This window comes from Haliotis rubra, unplaced genomic scaffold (assembly GCF_003918875.1).
Source record: "Haliotis rubra isolate DU_JTF1 unplaced genomic scaffold, ASM391887v1 Scf736, whole genome shotgun sequence".
In the NCBI taxonomy this organism is placed as follows: domain Eukaryota; kingdom Metazoa; phylum Mollusca; class Gastropoda; order Lepetellida; family Haliotidae; genus Haliotis; species Haliotis rubra.
In genome coordinates this window covers 389,134-406,609 of record NW_025767453.1, presented here as the reverse complement: position 1 = coordinate 406,609, position 17,476 = coordinate 389,134, and the positions used below count along the sequence as shown (strand labels likewise).

Genomic DNA, 17,476 nt, shown 5'->3' with positions numbered 1-17,476 from the left:
TCAGCTGCCTCCTCCTGGACTATATGTACAGTACGACAAAACGCTTCGATTTATGAAAATTTAAATTTGGTGTTCATGAATTAGTATATGTGTGTACGTGCGTGTGTCTGTGTGTGTGTGTGTGTGTGTGGGGGGGGGGATATGTGCATGTGAGCGCGTTCTAGTGTGTGGTAATGCATGTTCCATATCCTGTGCCGCAGTTTATCATAGCTTCCAATCGCTCTCTATACTGACGCACTCTGCACTAGACCACAGAGGACGTACAATTTGTAAAGAAGAGATCAAAGATTTTTTTCTGTTCTAAGCACTAAACCCCTATTTTCCCATTGATATAACTTTGGTATTACAATGATTGGAGATAAACAAAACGATCACCTGTGGGTTTAGAAAGGGACTATTTCAGCGCACTCACAGTACTTCCCATACGCCACATCCACAATATAGTGGGGGAGGGCGACACTGTGACATTAACAATGTATCTGTGTTCTGACGCCCTTTTCTGTACATTTAGTCAGGGCTACACGTGCAACAGCCCAATACATTGTGACCTTGGCGAGTGTCGCGATGTCGCCTTGTGTTAATTTTTTTAAAAATATTCCAAGCAAGACAATGCGATTAGGCAACATTACGGCAAACGGTCAAAATGCTGCGTTGTTGAATTATCGTACTTGACAAAATATTGTGTACTTTGCTTGTGTTTGTAGTGCGTTGATGCAACAATGTCCCTTCCAGGTTTCCATAGAGTGAATCACAATCTACATCAACTGCGAGTGGCGCCACCGGCGAGCAGCACGGTGCACAGTACGATCACTGCAAGTATTGATATTTCCTACACATGCGTACTGGCCATCACGGGGAATGTACACCTCTACCGGCGCATTATTCACGAAACGACCAGTATCGCTCTTGTCTAGGAATATTTTCTGAAGGATTTTTACCAACTAGCTTTCTTTAGGTAAGGATATTTTGCATCCAAGGCTGGTGTGTGTTGGCCAGTTGGCTGTGTGATTGGAAGGCGATGTATATTGACTTGTGTTGGCGGTATGTATGGGCCGGCCTCGGCACCAAGCTTCTTCTTGTTGCCAGCACACCACACGCAACATTTCACCTCTCGGTGCCGCTAGTTATGTTTTTAGGTTTGTAAACAAAGAATTGTGTGTTGTTTGAAGTTGGCTTATTTCAAAACATACAGCATGGTATCAACAAACGACTTCCAATCAAATTAGCATAATGTCTATCACAAACATGTTTAAACCGACACGACTTTGGAATGGACCCCCTGCTTACAAAATCATGACCGCTGAACAAAATAGCGATTTCATATTTCAACATTCTTTCAGGATTAGACGTCTGTATGACGTAATACCTGACCTAGAATATGTGGATTGCCTTGCGTGCTTCCACGTCGTACAGATATACATGGCAACCATGCCCCGACTGCAGTTCATCATAATGAAGCCCCAGGCCACTCATACCGACCAAGTCTCGCATGCACGATAATATACATCATGTGGCCATGCATGACCTCCGGAAGTCAAGATAGAGCGGGACGTTTTACGGCAATCGGCAGATTGGGTCATTAATTGCCATGGTAACCAGGAGGAACTCGCCACGCCAGTGTACTATCGCAGGGTCATGAAAGCAAAGACGATTACATGTGGATGATATGTTCATGGCATCGGTTTTCGATAGGGTTACGAAAATACCGTATGTTACACGACTTGAGTGAACATGCCACATACTCTCTAATTAGAATGGCGATTCCGGATGTGCCTGGCTACATGACTCACCCCATGAGACTAGTACAGTGTGTAGTCATCAAATCGTTTATTTATGTTTGATAGTTTGAAATGAAAGCATATTGTGGTAGTATATAATTCTCTTCACACATAGAACAGTTCCATAACTACGATGGTCTGCACAGTCGTGAATTTAAAACGAGCTAACGTTAGGTGATGCACATACCATCAGGCACACAGTGATAAACCCACACAAACAGTAGCCCAGTAGGCAGACAGACAGTCTGCTCAAGGGTGAAGCTAATCTGTTGACAGTCTGGTTGTGACTGAGCCAGACATTTGTGCAGACAAATGACACAGCCGCAACGACACACAGACAGATAAACACTGGAAAGTTCTAAGTCTGATCGCGGGAGATGAAGACACAGAGACAATCTTAACCAGACAGAAAGACAAGTACTTCAAGAAGCACTCAGTTCATTGTTAACCTCCCTCTGTGATCTCTGTTATTTTATGCAGCTATATGCATGCAACAATGTCCATATTTAGATCTTGGCCCTGCTACGGGCGTGTGTTTGGTCGCTCTTAGAACAGTGAGGAAAATCAATACTGGATGGGAATGTAGTTCCATGTACTACGAGCTTGGTGCTACACGAGGGACCACAGTCAGCAGGCCTAACTGACTGGCTCATGGTGACATTGGCGTTGTCGCATGGAGTTTGACATCCGTCCCATTAGCGCCTATTATATGGACAGTTCATCAGCGTGCTGATCTTAGACCCTCTATTCCAAAATGTAGAGGTATCGACAAAATAAAACTAGCAGTTCAAACAGTTGCTGGGAGTCGCAGTAGTTTATCATCATCAGAGATTAATGTAAAATCTGTGACAAACACAACACACGTTTTTTTGTCACCCGACATCAAACTGACACCCATCTAACACTGGTGTAACACCAGGAGACACCCATCTAACACTGGTGTAATACCTGGTGACACCCACCTAACACTGGTGTAATACCAGGTCACAACCATCTAACACTGGTGTAATACCTGGTGACACCCACCTAACACTGGTGTAATACCAGGTGACACCCATCTAACACTGTTGTAATACCAGGTGACACCCATCTAACACTGGTGTAACACCAGGAGACACCCACCTAACACTGGTGTAATACCAGGTGACACACATCTAACACTGGTGTAATACCAGGTGACACCCATCTAACACTGTTGTAATACCAGGTGACACCCATCTAACACTGGTGTAATACCAGGTGACACCAATCTAACACTGTTGCAATACCAGGTGACACTCATCTAACACTGTTGTAATACCAGGTGACAACCATCTAACACTGGTGTGATATCAGGCTACATCACACTGTCACCAATCTAATACAGGTGTTATTCCTGGTGACAACCATCTCACAGTGGTGTAATACCAAGGTACATCACATTGACACACATCTAACACAGGTGTAATAACAGGTTACAACCAGGTTACACTGGTGAAATACCTGGTGACACCCATCTAACACTGGTGTAATACCTGGTGACAACCATGTAACACTGGTGTAATACCAGTCTACATCACACTGACACCCATCTAACACTGGTGTAATATCAGGCTACATCAAACTGTCACCCATCTAACACTGGCGTAATACCTGGTGACACCCATCTAACACTGATGTAATACCTGGTGACACCCATCTAACATTGATGTAATACCAGGCTACATCACACTGACACCCATGAACACTTGTGTAATACCAGGTGACACCCATCTAACACTTGTGTAATACCTGGTGACACCCATCTAACACTGGTGTAATACCTGGTGACACCCATCTTACACTGGTGTAATACGAGGTGACACCCATCTAACACTGGTGTAATACCTGGTGACACCCATCTAACATTGGTGTAATACCAGGCTACATCACACTGACACCCATGAACACTTGTATAATACCAGGTGACACCCATCTAACACTGGTGTAATACCAGGTGACACCCATATAACACAGGTGTAATACCTGGTGACACCCATCTTACACTGGTGTAATACGAGGTGACACCCATCTAACACTGATGTAATACCAGGTGACATTCATCTAACACAGGTGTAATACGAGGTGACACCCATCTAACACTGGTGTAATACTTGGTGACACCCATCTAACATTGGTGTAATACCAGGCTACATCACAGTGACACCCATGAACACTTGTATAATACCAGGAGGCACCCATCTAACACGGTTGTAATACCTGGTGACACCCATCTAACACTGATGTAATACCAGGTGACATCCATCTAACACTGGTGTAATACCAGGTGACACCCATGTAACACTGTTGTAATACCAGGTGACACCCATCTAACACTGGTGTTATACCTGGTGACACCCATCTAACACTGGTGTTATACCAGGTGACAACCATCTAACACTGGTGTAATATCAGGCTACATCACACTGTCAACCATCTAATACTGGTGTTATTCCTGGTGACAACCATCTAACACTGGTGTAATACCAGCTGACACCCATATGACAATGGTGTAATACCTGGTGACACCCATCTAAAACTGGTGTAATACCTGGTGACACCCATCTAACACTGGTGTAATACCAGGCCACATCACACTGACACCCATCTAACACTGGTGTAATACATGGTGACACCCATTTATCACGGGTGTAATACCAGGTGACGCCCATCAAACACTGGTGTAACAGCAGGTGACACCCATCTAACACTGTTGCAATACCAGGTGACACTCATCTAACACTGTTGTAATACCAGGGGACAACCATCTAACACTGGTGTAATACCAAGGTACATCACACTGACACACATCTAACACAGGTGTAATATCAGGTTACAACCAGGTTACACTGGTGAAATACCTGGTGACACCCATCTAACACTGGTGTAATACCAGTCTACATCACACTGACTCCCATCTAACACTGGTGTAATACCAGGCTACATCACACTGACACCCATCGAACACTGATGTAATACCTGGTGACACCCATCTAACATTGGTGTAATACCAGGCTACATCACACTTACACCCATTGAACACTTGTGTAATACCTGTTGACACCCATCTAACAGTGATGTAATACCAGGCTACATCACACTGACACCCATCTAACACTGATGTAATACCAGGTGACACCCATATGACAATGGTGTAATACCTGGTGACACCAATCTAACACTGGTGTAATACGTGGTGACATCCATCTAACACTTGTGTAATACATGGTGACACCCATTTATCACTGGTGTAATACCAGGTGACATCTATCAAACACAGGTGTAATACCAGGTGACACCCATCTATCACTGGTGTAACACCAGGTGAAATCCATCTAACACTGTTGTAATACCAGATGACACCGACCTAACAATGGTGTAATACCAGGCTACATCACACTGACACCCATCTAACACTGGTGTAATACCAGTTGACACCCATCTAACACTGGTGTAATACCAGGTGACACCCATCTAACACTGGTGTAATACCAGGTGACACCCATCTAACACTGGTGTAATACCAGGTGACACCCATCTTCCACTGGTGTAATACCAGGTGACACCCATCTAACACTGGTGTAATAGCAGGCGACACCCATCTAACACTGGTGTCATATCAGATGACAACCATCTAACACTGGTGTAATACCAGGCGACACCTATCTAACACTGTTGTAAAACCAGATGACACCCATCTAACACAGGTGTAAAACCAGGTGTCACCAATCTAACACAGTTGTAATACTAGTTGACACCAATCTAACACTGGTGTTATCCCAGATGACACCCATCAAACACTGGTGTAATACCAGGTGACACCCATGTATCACTGGAGTAATACCAGGTGACACCCATATAACACTGGTCTAATACCAGGCTACATCACACTGACACCCATCTAACACTGTTGTAATACATGGTGACAACCATCTAACTCTGGTGTAATACCTGGTGACACCCATGAACACTTGTGTAATACCAGGTGGCACCCATCTAACACTGGTGTAATACCAGGTGACACCCATCTAACACTGTTGCAATACCAGGTGACACTCATCTAACACTGTTGTAATACCAGGTGACAACCATCTAACACTGGTGTAATATCAGGCTACATCACACTGTCACCAATCTAATACTGGTGTTATTCCTGGTGACAACCATCTAACAGTGGTGTAATACCAGGGTACATCACATTGACACACATCTAACACAGGTGTAATAACAGGTTACAACCAGGTTACACTGGTGAAATACCTGGTGACACCCATCTAACACTGGTGTAATACCTGGTGACAACCATGTAACGCTGGTGTAATACCAGTCTACATCACACTGACACCCATCTAACACTGGTGTAATATCAGGCTACATCAAACTGTCACCCATCTAACACTGGCGTAATACCTGGTGACACCCATCTAACACAGATGTAATACCTGGTGACACCCATCTAACATTGGTGTAATACCAGGCTACATCACACTGACACCCATGAACACTTGTGTAATACCAGGTGACACCCATCTAACACTGGTGTAATACCAGGAGACACCCATCTTACACTGGTGTAATACGAGGTGACAACCATGTAACACTGATGTAATACCAGGTGACATCCATCTAACACTGTTGTAATACCAGGAGTCACCCATCTCACACTGTTTCAATACCTGTTGACACCCATCTTACACTGGTGTAATACAAGGTGACACCCATCTAACCCTGATGTAATACCAGGTGACACCCATCTAACACTGATGTAATACAAGGTGACATCCATCTCACACTGGTGTAATACCTGTTGACACCCATCTAACACTGTTGTAATACCAGGTGACACCCATCTAACACTGGTGTAATACCAGGTGACACCGATCTAACTCTGGTGTCATGGCAGGTGACACCCATCTAACACCGTTGTAAGACCAGGTGACACCCATCTAACACTGTTGTAATACCAGGTGACACCCATCTAACACTGTTGTAACACCAGGTGACACCCATCTAACACTGTTGTAATACCAGGTGACACTCATCTAACACTGGTGTCATACCAGGTGACGCCCATCTAACACTGGTGTAACACCAGGTGACACCCATCTAACACTGTTGTAATACCAGGTGACACTCATCTAACACTGGTCTAATACCAGGCTACATCACACTGACACCAATATAACACTGGTGTAATACCAGGTGACACCAATATGACACTGGTGTAATACCAGGTGACAACCATCAAACACTGGTGTAATACCTGGTGACACCCATCTAACACTGGTGTACTGCCAGGTTACATCACACTGACACCCATCTAACACTGGTGTAATACATGGTCACAATCATCTAACACTGGTGTACTACCAGGTTACATCACACTGACACCCATCTAACACTGGTGTAATACCTGTTTACAATCATCTAACACTGGTGTAATACCAGTCTACATCACACTGACGCCCATCTAACACTGGTGTAATATCAGGCTACATCACAATGTCACTCATCTAACACTGGTATAATACCTGGTTACAATCATCTAACACTGGTGTAATACCTGGTGACAACCATCTAACACTGGTGTCATACCAGTCTACATCACAGTGACGTCCATCTAACACGGGTGTAATATCAGGTTACAACCATCAAACACTGGTGAAATACCTGGTGACACCCATCTAACACTGGTGTAATACCTGGTGACAACCTTCTAACACTGGTGTCATACCAGTCTACATCACACTGACGCCCATCTAACACTGGTGTAATATCAGACTACATCACACTGACACCCATGTAACACTGGCGTAATACCTCATGATACCCATCTAACACTGATGTATGCCCTGTGACACCAATCTAACACTGGTGTAATAACTGGTGACACCCATCTAACACTGCTGTAATACCAGACCTCATCACACTGACAGATTTAACACTGGTGTAATACATGATGACACCCATTTAACACTGGTGTAATACCTGGTGACACCCATCTAACACTGGTGTAATACCAGGTGACACCCATCTAACACTGGTGTAATACCTGGTGACACCCATCTAACACTGGTGTAAAACTACGTGACACCCATCTAACACTGGTGTAATACCAGGTGACACCCATCTAACACTGGTGTAATACCAGGTGACACCCATCTAACACTGGTGTAATACCAGCCGAGATCACACTGACACCCATCTAACACTGGTGTACTAGCAGGTGACACCCATCTGACACTGGCTTGATACCCACCTTCACCAAGGTGACACCCATGTAACACTGGTTTAATACCGGGCTACATCACACTCACACCCATTTGACAATGGTTTAATACAAGGTGAGATCACACTGAGAACTTCCACTTGTTGAACTGACACGTGACAGGAGCTCTTGCATACCGTGAACACGGTGCACTGACACGTGACAGGAGCTCTTTAATACCTTCAACTAGATGGACGGACAAGTGACAAGAGCTCTTGGATACCTTCAACTGAATGAACGGACACGTGACAGGAGCTCTTGCATACCTTCAACTGGGTGAAGAGACACGTAACAGGAGCTCTTGCATACCTTCAACTGGGTGAAGAGACACGTAACAGGAGCTCTTGCATACCTTCAACTGGGTGAAGAGACACGTGACAGGAGCTCTTGCATACCTTCAACTGGGTGAAGAGACACGTAACAGGAGCTCTTGCATACCTTCAACTGGGTGAAGAGACATGTGACAGGAGCCCTTGCATACCTTCAACTGGGTGAAGAGACACGTAACAGGAGCTCTTGCATACCTTCAACTGGGTGAAGAGACATGTGACAGGAGCCCTTGCATACCTTCAACTGGATGAAGAGACACGTAACAGGAGCTCTTGCATACCTTCAACTGGGTGAAGAGACACGTGACAGGAGCTCTTGCATACCTTCAACTGGGTGAAGAGACACGTGACAGGAGCTCTTGCATACCTTCAACTGGGTGAAGAGACACGTGACAGGAGCTCTTGCATACCTTCAACTGGGTGAAGAGACACGTGACAGGAGCTCTTGCATACCTTCAACTGGGTGAAGAGACATGTGGCAGGAGCCCTTGCATACCTTCAACTGGGTGAAGAGACACGTGACAGGAGCTCTTGCATACCTTCAACTGAATGAAGAGACACGTGACAGGAGCTCTTGCATACCTTCAACTGGGTGAAGAGACATGTGACAGGAGCCCTTGCATACCTTCAACTAGGTGAAGAGACACGTGAAAGGAGCTCTTGCATACCTTCAACTAGGTGACACGATGTGCGGCAGTAACACCAACAGGTGCGTCTGTATCTGTCGTTATCTCAGACATCATGACTCATACAGCTTCATCACAAACATCAATATCCTCTGACCTGACCCAGTGTGTCTACAGACTGTTGCGCAATCCCACAAAGCCTCTTAGTTGTTAAAAGCCTTTTTTAACGAATTTACATAGTTTATTTCTAATCGGTAAACATCTTGACTTTTATGTTCGGTGTCTGATCCCAGGCTTCTATGCCTATGTAACTATGAACCTACAATTATATATAGTCACTAGACGGAGAATAAAGGCCTATATATGTATTTCCGTTGTTCTTTTAAAATAGAATGTAAAATTTACAAGCAAAGTTGGGATACTTTAAGGTAATGCGAACCTATGTTGATGACAAGTATGTGAAATGTGTAAACACAAGGATTCTGGTGTGCGTACGTGCGTGCGTGCGTGCGTGTAGCTAAACAGTAATTTTCCTCGCCACTATGGTGTTTTCGTCGGTTGACATAATTGTTGTGTTTCACGATTATGTGACTTGTTGCGCAACCCCAATTGAACCACACTTCATATTTGATAATGCATAATAGGCATATCACTGACTTAACAGTCAGAAGGAAAATGTATGACCCAACGCAACGTGAAACCCATGATATTCTTATCAGCTCTAATTGTGTTGGCATTGCCATCAGTTAGGTCAAATGTAATGTCATGGTGGTCAGAGTCTAACGTTGAGTGACTCAGGGTGAGAGAGAAGGGTCGAGAGGGATATACTTAGGAAAAAATAACCGGGCGTCATATGAAGTCCAATAAAAATGAATGTATTGTGAAAATAGTATGATGGATAGTTCACTAAATTTTCTGGCGGCATCTCCAGGATCGTAATTTACAACTTGCTCATTCATGTTCATGCACGGCAAACAGCGTGAATGTTTTCGTGTTTCTGATATTCACAAACGTGGTATTACAATGTGAACAGTACACGATGATGCGTATTTATTTATTGATGTGATCAGCGAAGGTGGCATCACGGCTCATGACGAACAGGCTGATGGTACAACGTTCATGGCAGTTTTAATGCCGTGCGCTGCCGGGACGGCATTGTTAGAAATCATGTTCCACCTTTTGTATAAGGGGTATTAACATCTCATTGTAGTTCTTCACATGCTTCTCGTGCTGTAGCATGCCTTCTTATGGCAACATAACGTCGCCGTTGCCCCTAAAGAACATGTCTTTAATGTGAGGGTGGAACGCCTACGACAGGACTAGAATCAACCTGTTAATGCTAGCTCAGTTGACCCAATGTTTACCTGACATTAGGAATAACTTCCCCCGGGCTGTTCTAAACCATCTAGTGTCTTCTACCTAGTGGCCAGATCCGATATTGACATTATTTAAGTTTTACCATTCCTGTCAGTTTTCTATTACATACTATGGGTTTTGTCAGTGAAATTGTTATGATAAAACATTCATGAGATGAATAACCAACTGCTATGCCATTTCAAATAACATAACATTGACACCATTAATGGATAGTTTTCTTCCGTCATTCCAAGGGCTAATGTACCCGACAGTACACCATAACCTACTGTACACACAGTGGCCGTCTTGCTGTTACACCATAACCTACTATACACACAGCAGCCGTCTTGCTGTTACACCATAACCTACTGTACACACTGTGTCCGTCTTGCTGTTACACCATAACCTACTGTACACAAAGTGGCCGTCTTGCTGTTACACCATAACCTACTGTACACACAGTGGCTGTCTTGCTGTTACACCATAACCTACTGTACACACAGTGGCCGTCTTGCTGTTACACCATAACCTACTGTACACAAGTTGCTGTCTTGCTGTTACACCACCTAACCTACTGTACACACAGTGGCCGTCTTGCTGTTACACCATAACCTACTGTACACACTGTGGCCGTCTTGCTGTCACACCATAACCTACTGTACACACAGTGGCCGTCTTGCTGTTACACCATAACCTACTGTACACACTGTGGCCGTCTTGCTGTTACACCATAACCTACTGTACACACAGTGGCCGTCTTGCTGTTACACCATAACCTACTGTACACACAGTGGCCGTCTTGCTGTCACACCATAACCTACTGTACACAAAGTGGCCGTCTTGCTGTTACACCATAATACCTACTGCACACACAGTGGCTGTCTTGCTGTTACACCATAACCTACTGTACACACAGTGTGGCCGTCTTGCTGTTACACCATAACCTACTGTACACACAGTGGCCGTCTTGCTGTTACACCATAACCTACTGTACACACCTACTGTGGGCCGTCTTGCTGTTACACCATAACCTACTGTACACACAGTGGCCGTCTTGCTGTTACACCATAACCTACTGTACACACAGTGGCCGTCTTGCTGTTACACCATAACCTACTGTACACACAGTGGCCGTCTTGCTGTTACACCATAACCTACTGTACACAAAGTGGCCGTCTTGCTGTTACACCATAACCTACTGTACACACAGTGGCCGTCTTGCTGTTACACCATAACCTACTGTACACACTGTGACCGTCTTGCTGTTACACCATAACCTACTGTACACACTGTGGCCGTCTTGCTGTTACACCATAACCTACTGTACACACTGTGGCCGTCTTGCTGTTACACCATAACCTACTGTACACAAAGTGACCGTCTTGCTGTTACACCATAACCTACTGTACACACAGTGGCTGGCTTGCTGTTACACCATAACCTACTGTACACACAGTGGCTGTCTTGCTGTTACACCATAACCTACTGCGGGCCAATACGCAAGTGGCCGTCTTTGCTGTTACAACCATAACCTACTGTCTACACACAGTGGCTGTCTTGCTGTTACACCATAACCTACTGTACACACAGTTGTCATTGGCCCAGTCTTGCTGTCACACCATAACCTACTGTACTATTGCACTGTGGCCGTCTTGCTGTTACACCATAACCTACTGTACACACAGTGGCCGTCTTGCTGTTACACCATAACCTACTGTACACACAGTGGCCGTCTTGCTGTTACACCATAACCTACTGTACACACAGAGGCCGTCTTGGTCTGACACCCTAACCTACTGTACACAAAGTGGCCGTCTTGCTGTTACACCATGAACTGCTGCACACACAGTGGCTGTCTTGCTGTTACACCATAACCTACTGTACACAAAGTGGCCGTCTTGGTCTGACACCCTAACCTACTGTACACAAAGTGGCCGTCTTGCTGTTACACCATAACCTACTGTACACACAGTCGTCGTCTTGCTGTTACACCATAACCTACTGTACACACAGTGGCTGTCTTGCTGTCACACTGTAACCTATTGCACACAAAGTGGCCGTCTTGCTGTTACACCCTAACCTACTGTACACAAAGTGGCCGTCTTGCTGTTACACCATAACCTACTGTACACACAGTGGCCGTCTTGCTGTTACTGTGCAATTAGTCTCTTGCTGTTACACCATAACCTACTGTACACATACACTGTGACCGTCTTGCTGTTACACCATAACCTACTGTACACACTGTGGCTTTCCTTTTCCTTTTGGTGTGTCTTCTTTCATTCCTGTCTTTCTTTACCTGGTGTGTCTTCATTTTCCTGTTTCTATTTACAGGGCCGGGTCTGTTTTCTTTTCTATTTTCCGGCCGTCTTCCTTCCATGGTTTCTTCCTGGTGGCTGTCTTCCTCTTCCTGTGCCGTCTTGGGTCATTTCCTGGGGTCAGCCGTCTTGCTGTTCCTGTGCCACGGTCGTCGTCTTCCTGTGGCCTGGTGGCTGTCTTCTTTGTCCACTGTGTGGTCTTCTGATTGGTTGGCCGTTATTTTGGTGTGGATCTTCTGTTCCTGTGCCGGTGTGGGATCTTCTTCCTGTGTGGCTGTCCTGTGTGCCTGGGGTCGGTTATTTTGTCCTTTTGGTGGCCGTCTTTGCTGTTCCTTCCTGTGTGGTCTTCTGTTCCTTTCTATTTTTATGGTGGCCGTCTTCTTTGTTCCTGGCCTGTGCCGGTGGCCGTCTTCCTTCCTTTGTGCCTGGTGGCCGTCTTCCTGGTGGCCACTGTGGGCCGTCTTCCTGGGGTCGTCTTCCTGTGTGGGTCTTGTTCCTGGGTGTGATCTTCTTCCTGTGTTGGTTGTGGTCGGCTGTTCCTGTGTGTGGATCAGCTGGCCTGTGTGTGTCCTGGTGGCCGTCGTTGGTCCTCTTCCTGGTTGATTCCTGTGCTGTTCCTGTGTCTTCTGTGTGGCCGTCTTCTGTTCCTGTGTTCCTGGTGTGTTTCCTTTCTATTTTCGGTGTGTCCATTCCTGTTCCTGTGTGCGTTTCCCGGTCCTTCCTATTTTCAGTGGCAAGTCTTGGTCATTTCCTGTTCCTTTTCCGTCTTCATTCCTTCAGTGGTCATTCTTCCTTCCGTTAACCGTCTTCCTTCCTTCCGTGCTGTCTTCTTCCTTCTAAAGTGTGCGTCTTCCTATTCCACTGTTTCACACCACCTGGTGGCTATCTTCTTCGATTTTTCCTGGCTACTATTTTACACGGTGGCCGTCTTGCTGTCTCGTCGTGTTTCTGGCCACCCACACTGTGGCCCGTCTTCTTCGTTACACCATAACCACTGGTGTCCCCGTCTTTGCTGTTACACCGCAACCTACTGTTACACGGTGGAGCCGTCTTTGCTGTTACACCATAACCTGCTGTGCCACAAAGTGGCTGTCTTGTTGCACCATGACCTACTGTTGCACTGTGGCCGTTTTGGGGTCTGACCGCCATAACCTACTGTGCCGGTGGCCCGTCTTGGTCTGTTTACCATAACCTGCTGGCGCACAAAGGTGTGGATCTTGCTGTTCCGCCAACCTGCTGTGCACGGTGGTCGTCTTCTTTCAAACACCATAACCTGGCCACAAAGTGGCTGTCTTCTTTATGCCACTGTAACCTATTAGCACACAAAGGGTGGCCCAGATCTTGCTGTTACACCCAACCTACTGTTACACAAATTGGCCAGATCGCTGTTTTCCATAACCTACTGTTGCCTGGTGTGGATCTTTACGCTGTTACACCATAACCTGTTTTGTTACTGATTGGGCATGAATTGCACCATGACCTACTGGCGCACGGCTGATCGCACCATGACCTGCTGACGCACGGTGGGCCGACTTGCTGTTACACCATGACCTGCTGTGCACTGGCTGATCACGCCAACCTACTGTGCACGGTGGCCGTCTTGCTGTTACGCCATAACCTGCTGTTACTGATTGGCCAGATCGTTTTCATAACCTACTGTTGCACATAATTGGCCAGGTCTTTGCTGTTTACGCCATAAAGTACTGTGCACGATTGGCCGGATCTTCGCTGTTACCTGCGTAACCTGCTGTGCACGGCTTTGTCACGCCATAACGTGCTGTTGCACGGTGGCCGGATCTTTGCTGTTACACCATGACCTGCTGTACCTGGTGGCTGACTGCTGGCACAGATTACCGTAACCTGCTGTGGCGCACTATTGGCCCGTCTTGCTGTTACGCCATATGACCTGCTATTTTCGGGTGTTTTGATGTTCCTGTTACGCCATAAACATGCTGTTACACATATTGACCGTCTTGTACCGTTACGCCGTAACCTGCTTTACACTGTGTCCCGGATCGTTGCCGCCATAACCTGCGCTTTTGATTGGTCGTCTTCTTCGTCGCACCGCCAACCTGCTGGTACGGTGGCCCGGATCTTCGCTTCGTTACACCATAACCTGCTGTTATTGCCACACGGTGTAGATCTTTGCTGTTTTTCCATGACCTGCTGCGCGCAAGGGGTGTGGATCTGGCGTTTTCCTGGCTACTGGTAAACACTGTGGCCAGATCTTTGCTGTCACCACATGACCACTGTGCACGATTGGCCGTTGGACCGTACTGGTACAGTTGACCGGATCATTTGCTGGTTACACCGTAAACCTGCGTTGCCTAAAGTGGCTCCATCTGCTGTTCCTGTCTTCATTCCTGTGTTCTTTCCTGTCCCCATTCCCTGTGTTCGTCTTTTCCTTCCTTCACTGTTCCTGTTTCCTATTTTATTGTCGTTTGGTCTGTTTCTTGAGATCTGTTTCCTCTTCCTATTCTTCCTCTTTCCTTCAGTGGTCGTCTTCCTTCCTTCTTCATTCCTCTTTCCCTCTTCCCTGTCTTCCATCTTCCTTCATTCCAGCTATCTTTCTTCTTCAGTGTGTCTTCACTGTCTCATGTTCCTTCTTCCGTCTTTCACTATTCCTGCTCACTGTGTCCGTCTTCTTCCTACTAATACCTGGTGTTCGTCTTCACTGTTCCTCTTCCTTCACTGTCTTCATTCCTCTTCCTATTACTATTGTGCGTTTGGTCTGTTCCTGCTTTCCACACAATTGGCCGTCTTCATTTCCTTCCTATTTTCATTAACCGTCTTTTCATTCCTTTCTTTCTTCCACAAGTGGTCGTCCTTCACTATTCCATAACCACTATTTTAAAAGTGGCTTTTTGTCTTTGCTGTCACACACTGTGGCCTATTACTTTTCAAAGTGTGAATCTTGCTTTCATTCCACCATAACCTACTGTGCCTAAAATTGACAGTCTTGCTGTTACCATAACCCACTACCTAAAAAGTGGCTGTTGTCTTGCTTTCGTTACACCATAACCTACTGCACCTAAAAGTGGCCAGATCTTTGCTTTCGTTACACCATGAACTGCTGCACCCACCAGTGGCTGTCTTTGCTGTTACACCATAAACCTGCTGTGCACGGTGGCCAGATCTTTGCTTTCGTCTCATCGTGACCTACTGGCCGCACGGGTGAGGCCCGTCTTTGCTGGTTACACCATGACCTGCCCAATACACGGTGGCCGTCTTGCTGCTGCACCATGACCTGCTGCGCACACGGTGGCCGTCTTTGCTGTCACCTGATAACCTGCTGGCGCACAAGGTTGCTGTCTTTGCTGTTGCACCGCCAGCCTGCTGTTGCCTGGGGTGGCCAGATCTTGCTGTCACCATAACCTGCTGTTGCACAAGGTTGGCACGATGTTGCTGTTACACCGCCTACTGTTGCACACGGTGGCTGTCTTGCTATTACACCATAACCTACTGTGCACAAGGTGTGCCGTCTTGCTGGTGCACCATAAACCTGCTATTACCGCACGAGTGGGGCACCGAGCTGCTATTACGCCCATAACCTACTGTTGCACACGGTGTGCGTCTTTGCTTCGTCACCATAACCTACTGTTACACAAAGTGGCCAGATCTTTGCTTTGTTACCATAACCTACTGTTACCCACACGGTGTGCGTCTTGCTGTTGCACCATAACCTACTGGCCGCACAGTGGGCGTCTGGCTGTTCACCATATTTTACTGGCGAAGCACTGTGTGGCCGGGTCTTTAACGTCACGCCATAACCTACTGTTGCACACGGTGGCCGTCTTTTACCGCGGCCTACTGTTACACGGTGGCCAGGTCTTTGCTGTTACCACCGGCCTACTGTGCACAAGGTGACCATCTTGCTGTTACACCACGTAACCTACTGTTGCCTGGGGTGGTACGATCGCGCTGTTACGCCATGACCTACTGTGTACTGTTGAGCCCGTCTTGCTGTTACACCGCCGGCCTGCTGTTGCACAAATTGGTAGATGGCTGTTGCACCATAACCTGCTGTGCACACTGTGGCCGGTTTGGTCTGTTCACCATAACCTACTGGCGCACGGTGGCCGTCTTGGTCTGACACCATAACCTACTGGTGAAATTATTGAGATCTTGCTGATTTTCCATAACCTGCTGTGCACACAGTGGTCGTTGCCTGATCGCCGTAACCTACTGGCCACACAAAGTGGCTGTCTTTGCTGTTACACCGTAACCTATTGCACAAAGTGGCCGTCTTTCGTTACACCATAACCTACACTGTTACCACAAAATTGGCCAGATCTTTGCTGTTACCATAACCACTGCACACAAAGGTGGCTGTCTTTGCTGTTACACCATAACCTACTGCTGGTGGCCAGACTTGCTGTTACACCATGAACTTCCTGCGCACACAGTGGCTGTCTTTGCTGTTACACCATAACCTGCACTGGCTGCGGTGGCCAGATCTTTGCTGATGCTCGTCGTGACCTACTGTTGCTGTTGGCCGTCTTTGCTCGTTACGCCATAACCTACTTTACACTGTCCGTCTTGCTGTTACCATAACCTACTGGCGCACGCACGGTTGTCGTCTTTGCTGTTACACCATAACCTACTGTTACACAAAGTGGCTGCGTCTTGCTGTTTACAAAACCTGCTGTACACTGTGGCGTTTTTGGTCTGACACCATAACCTACTATTTTTACACAGTGTGAATCTTCGGTCTGACACATAACCTACCTGGCGCACAGGTGGCCGTCTTTGCGTTACACCATAACCACTGTTACGGTGGTCG

General features: G+C 46.4%; 1 protein-coding gene across 1 annotated transcript in view; it reads left to right on the top strand.

Annotated features, from left to right (window-relative positions):
- Positions 1 to 817: 817 nt before the first annotated feature.
- The window catches only part of LOC124259777 (secernin-2-like), a 33,409-nt gene continuing 16,750 nt past the window's right edge, over positions 818 to 17,476 (top strand). The window contains exon 1 of the mRNA XM_046693982.1: positions 818 to 955. The gene's annotated coding sequence lies outside the window, so the exon portion shown is untranslated. The remainder of the gene's footprint in view (positions 956 to 17,476) is intronic.